Source organism: Scardinius erythrophthalmus (assembly GCF_964197995.2).
Source record: "Scardinius erythrophthalmus genome assembly, chromosome: 11".
Taxonomy (NCBI): domain Eukaryota; kingdom Metazoa; phylum Chordata; class Actinopteri; order Cypriniformes; family Leuciscidae; genus Scardinius; species Scardinius erythrophthalmus.
In genome coordinates, this window is record NC_138231.1 from 30,793,191 (window position 1) to 30,799,190 (window position 6,000).

Sequence of the window (6,000 nt, forward strand, 5' to 3'; positions counted from 1 at the left end):
TAGGGTTCAGGCTGCAGTCTGGACACACACTGACTGGAAGCTCTAATTGTACCTTATCTAAGCCTTCCTTTGCTCCTTAATGTTCTTTTTTTATAAATAACCTTTTGATGAAGAGAGAATCCACAGGGTTTTTTGTTGTGAAGTGGGTGGTTCTAATGCAGCTAGTCTGCAATTATTAAATATAAAGATTAAAAACATGGATGAGCTTGTTCTGAGAGCAGGTAGAGTACGAGGCTGGTGAATTTTTGGCACACATTTTGTCTCTGTTTCCAGTGTTTTCTGCAGCAGTTTATCTACTGAGCAGCTGATGTGGTGTAGCTCTTGGTGTCATGGAGTAAGTTTGTGAATGCAGTGATTTTCAGAAAGACCTCTGTTGCCACCTGGTGTTAATTTGGAAGAAATGCTTGTTTGATTTATGTTGCCAGATTTATACCAGATTTTGCTCCCTCACATGCAACACAGACCAATTTTTTTTTCACACTAACTGTACTTTTCAATTGAGATCTGGGGTACTTTCATTTATATTATAGGTAATGTTTATTAAATAGAAATTATTTTCACACTCTATATATACATACATGTGTATGTGTGTGTATATATATACATATATATATATATATATATACAGTATATATATATATATATATATATATATATATATATATATATATATATATATATATATATTAGGGTGCATCAAATTTGAATGGAAAATTTTAATTTCAAATATCAATTTGGCTGGCATTGCATTTTGTTCCAATTAACATAAAAATGACTTTTGCAAAGTTTTGAGGGATTCCATTGAGATTTAGGGGTGCCACCTAACACATGAACTTTGGCGAAATTTCGAAAAATGTGCAATTTTTAGTCTAATTGCCAAAAGGTTGACCTGGAAATGTTGAGTACAGTGAACTTTTATACAGTAACATGTTCTATAGGGTTATCAAAGTAAAAGTGGTTTGTTTGAAACCTTTGGGCAACTTGGGCATTTCTCAGAATTCAACTTTCAAGATTGTCCATTCAGTTGTCCTATAGACAAAATGAATGGAGGTCAATGGGACATGTTCACGTGGCCTTACCCTGTTAATTTACTGTAACAACTACAATGCTACTCTCAATACACATGAGACATCTACAGTGGGGAGAACAAGTATTTGATACACAGCAGATTTATTAGGTTTTCCCACTTACAAAGCATATAGAAGTCTGTCATTTTGATCTCTAAAGTTGACTCTTCAACTGTGAGTGACAGAATCTAAAACAGAAATCCAGAAAATCACATTGTATGATTTTTAAGTAATTAATTTGCATTTTATTGCATGACATTAGTATTTGATACATCAGAAAAGCAGAACTTTGGTACAGAAACCTTTGTTTGCAATTACAGAGATCATACGTTTCCTGTAGTTCTTGACCAGGTTTGCACACACTGCAGGAATTCTGGCCCTCTCCTTCATACAGACCTTTCTCCAGATCCTTCAGGTTTCGGAGCTGTCGCTGGGCAATACGGACTTTCAGCTCCCTCCAAACATTTTTTATTGGGTTCAGGTCTGGAGGCTGGCTAGGCCACTCCAGGAACTTAAGATGCTTCTTACGGAGCTACTCATTAGTTGCCCTGGCTGTGTGTTTCGGGTCGTTGTCATGCTGGAAGACCCAGCCACGACCCATCTTCAATGCTCTTACTGAGGGAAGGAGGTTGTTGGCCAAGATCTTGCGATACATGGCCCCATCCATCCTCTCCTCAATACGGTGCAGTCGTCCTGTCCCCTTTGCCGAAAAGCATCCCCAAAAAATGATGTTTCCACCTCCATGCTTCACGGTTGGGATGGTGTTTTTGGGGTTGTACTCATCCTTCTTCTTCCTCCAAACATGGCAAGTGGAGTTTAGAGCAAAAAGCTCTATTTTTGTCTCATCAGACCACATGACCTTCTCCCATTCCTCCTCTGGATCATCCAGATGGTCATTGGCAAACTTCAGACGGCCCTGGACATGAGCAGGGGGACCTTGTGTGCGCTGCAGGATTTTAATCCATGACGGCGTAGTGTGTTACTAATGGTTTTCTTTGAGGCTGTGGTCCCAGCTCTCTTCAGGTCATTGACCAGGTCCTTCCATGTAGTTCTGGGCTGATCTCTCACCTTCCTCATGATCATTGATGCCCCACGAGGTAAGATCTTGCGTGGTTCCCCAGACCGAGGGAGATTGACCGTCACCTTATTGCATTTTCTAATAATCGCACCCATCCTAGCATCCTAGCCTTGTGCTTGTCTACAATTTTATCCCTGATCTCCTTACACAGCTCTCTGGTCTTGGCCATTGTGGAGAGGTTGGAGTCTGTTTGATTGAGTGAGTAGACGGGTGTCTTTTATACCGGTTCTGAATTTTTGTTTTAGATACCGTCTCTCACAGTTGAAGTGTGCCTATGATAAAAAATAACAGACCTCTACATGCTTTGTAAGTGGGAAAACCTGCAAAATCGCCAGTGTATCAAATACTTGTTATCCTCACTGTATACCCTGAATATGACATTGTCCACTCTAGAATACTGTTGATGTTAACACTAGAACTGCCATGGCGGTCATTTTGACCGTTTTGAATTTTATATCTGCAATAACTTTGTTGAAAAAATAAATACAATCCTGATGGTACCTGACTTTTCCTAAAAGTGTCTGTATTTTCATTTAAAATGTTTTTCATATAAAATACACATAAGGCAAAAAAACAAATTAACATATTTACCTATTTCGGCCATAGACGGTCATATTGACCGCACTGAATTTCGCAGTATTATATAGGCTATACTAATATACACAACAATAAAATGTGGTAAAAAATACACTAAACATATTCAAGAACAAATCATTAAAATGTAATGATATTCAGAACAGAACAAGAATGAAAAAATAACTATAAACAAGCCAAAATAAAATAGGCTACTTTATAAGCGAAAGTGAAAGTAAGCGGCGTTGGGCTCACGTAACAGGGTTGAGGTCGGGTTCTAGAATCAAAATGTTTCAACATTCGCGATGTATTTGAATGGTAAACTATTCTTTATTATAGGCTTTGTACTTCACTCACGTTCCAATATCGACGGAAAAAATCATCCTCTTCACATGCACAAAATGGTACGAATTGTACTAGGCTACTGACAAACAGAGCAGTGGAATTTTTATATTTTAGGTTGACTATTTTATTATTATATTTTATTATGGCCATAATGAACAGGCTGCAATGTCAAGATTGCAATGCTGGAATATGGTGTGTGTGTGTGTGTGTGTGTGTGTGTGTGTGTGTGTGTGTGTGTGTGTGTGTGTGTGTGTGTGTGTGTGTGTGTGTGTGTGTGTGTGTGTGTGTGTGTGTGTGTGTGTGTGTGTGTGTGTGTGTGTTTGTGTCTGTCGGCGGGCGCGGGCGCGATCAAACAGAAACATGAAAACATAGGCTATACTCCGTCATTTTGTTCAGGACATATATGGATATTATTTATTTATAAATGTATAATTAAACTTGTTTAAATGTACAGTTTGGTTTTGTTTTGTTTTTAAAAGACATCCTAATACAATAAATGCATTAATCTCTCAATTGGGTATTTATCATTAAAGATATAGCCTAGTTTGGAATCTAGCGGTCAAAATGACCGCTTGCGGCAGTTCTAGTAGTTATGGAATTCTGGCACTTCTAGTGTTAAGCTTAATAGCTTAGCTAACATAGATAGCTAACTGTGGTTAGCAAACTGTTGCTAGCTAACGTTAGCTAGATGTAATGAGCACCAAATACCTATAAATATGACTTAAATGACTTATGATAAATAAGTATACAAACACACAATTACAGATATGATAATAATTATGTAATAATACATACCCAACACAGAAAGAGCACCTCAAATAGAAAGATCGCCTCAGTTTTCTTGAGCTGTAGTATTGTTTACCTCAGATCTCCATTGTGACCATTGAGCACTGTTAAGCACTTTATCCAACAAAAACAGATGTGTGGTGGCACCCCTAAATCATCATGTACTGGAAAAATATTTTGCATGTGTTGTTTCTACATATATTGGAACATTTTTAGCACCCAGCCATATCAAAATTCAAGAATTGTGTTTTTTGATGCACCCTAATATATATATATATAGGGACCTGTGAACAATAAAAATGTACAATTTTAAAAGCCCTCAAAAAATGGTCAATTGTGTGTGTGTGTGTGTGTGTGTGTGTATATATATATATATATATATATATTAGGGCTGTCAAAAGATTAATTGCGATCAATCACATCCAAAATAAAAGTTTGTGTTCACATAATATATGAGTGTGTACTGTGTATAATTATTTTGTATATATAAATACACACACATGCATGTATATATTTAAGAAATATTTGCATACATATACTGTATATATTTGTATATAATTTATATTATATATAAATATATTTTTTTATATATAAATTACACATTTTTCTTAAATATATACAAGCATGTGTGTGTATTTATATATACAAATTTAATTATACACAGTACACACACATATATTATTTAAACACAAACTTTTATTTTGGATGCGATTAATCGCAATTAATCTTTTGACAGCCCTAATATATATATATATATATATACATATATATAATGGATATATTTTTGTATTTATATAAAATATAATCGTATTTTTTAACAAATAAACATCGGAAGGTGTGTCAGACCTTGTTAATATATATTTCTGTAAACAATAAAAATTTACACTTTTAAAAGCCCTCAAAAAATGGTCACTGACTAAATATCTATGATAATTCAGATAAACTTTAATAATAAATATGTTGAAAGATTCGTTATGTGTCCAGATGATATAGTTACAACTTTTACTAGTAGGGGCAAACGTGTTTCCCATCTGAGAGTTTTGTCATTTATATTTTAGTGACCCTGCTCTGTTTATGTTCAGGGGAAGGACCCTCTTTATGCCCAGATCAACAAGGGGAAGAAGTGAAGGATCATGGGAACTCTGCACAGACGTGATCAGCGCTGGGGGGAGCAGGAGACCAAAACACTGGAGATCAACTCTCTGCCCTGTGTGTGTGTGTGTGTGTGTGTGTGTGTGTGTGTGTGTGTGTGTGTGTGTGTGTGTGTGTGCACCCATCCGTGTGTATATGTATATGAGAGAGAGAGAGAGAGAGTGTGTGTGTGTGTGTGTGAGCGCGGTCACTCCAGCCTGAACGGTCCACTTCTCCAAGCAGCCATCTCTCTAGAGCCGCCCCGTCCCCCTCACGACTTCCTCCGTTACTCCCTCCGCAAGGATCGAGAGGGACAGACTCTCTCCATACCACTTTGTTTCTTTCTCACCGTGTTTTCTGCACATGACAGCAGTGCATTGTGGGTGATTTCAACCTTACAGCACCCCTCATAGCCTTATGAGCCCAGCTCTGCAGCTTAATTCATGCCCTTCGTCCTACTTCCAGTTTCTGCTGGTCTGACTCTTTATAGAGACCGCACTACGGGAAACTCTCGAGAGGTGCCTGTCGGACCCCCGATCACGCATCCGACCCAAGACCACCATAATCCATCACAGAGCGGATCCATCTGTGACTTACGCGATCCATCCTTTTGGGTTTATTTGGTTTTTCCTCTCACACGTATTTGAGATTCTGCTGCTAGAAAGCTATGCAGAGCTAAAAGAAGAAAAAAACAACAGCAACTCACTTTCTCTCTCGGATGGAGAACAGACACGAGGAATGACTTTTGCCAAATCTCAAGATTTTGGAGCAGCTGAATCTGACAGGGGAACTCGAGGCAACGGACATTGCAAAAACCTGTGATTGAACTGTTCCTTCTCTATAGCTTTTGTACAATACTAATGAGAAAACAAAACAAAAACATGACGTTGAAATGGAATTTTTATTTTATAAGTCAAGTGGAGCCCTTGAAGTCGACTTTAGATGTGTTTTAGGGGTAAACATGGCTTTAAAATCTGATCGTTGGTTTGCCAAACTCATTTTGTAAATAATAATAATTAT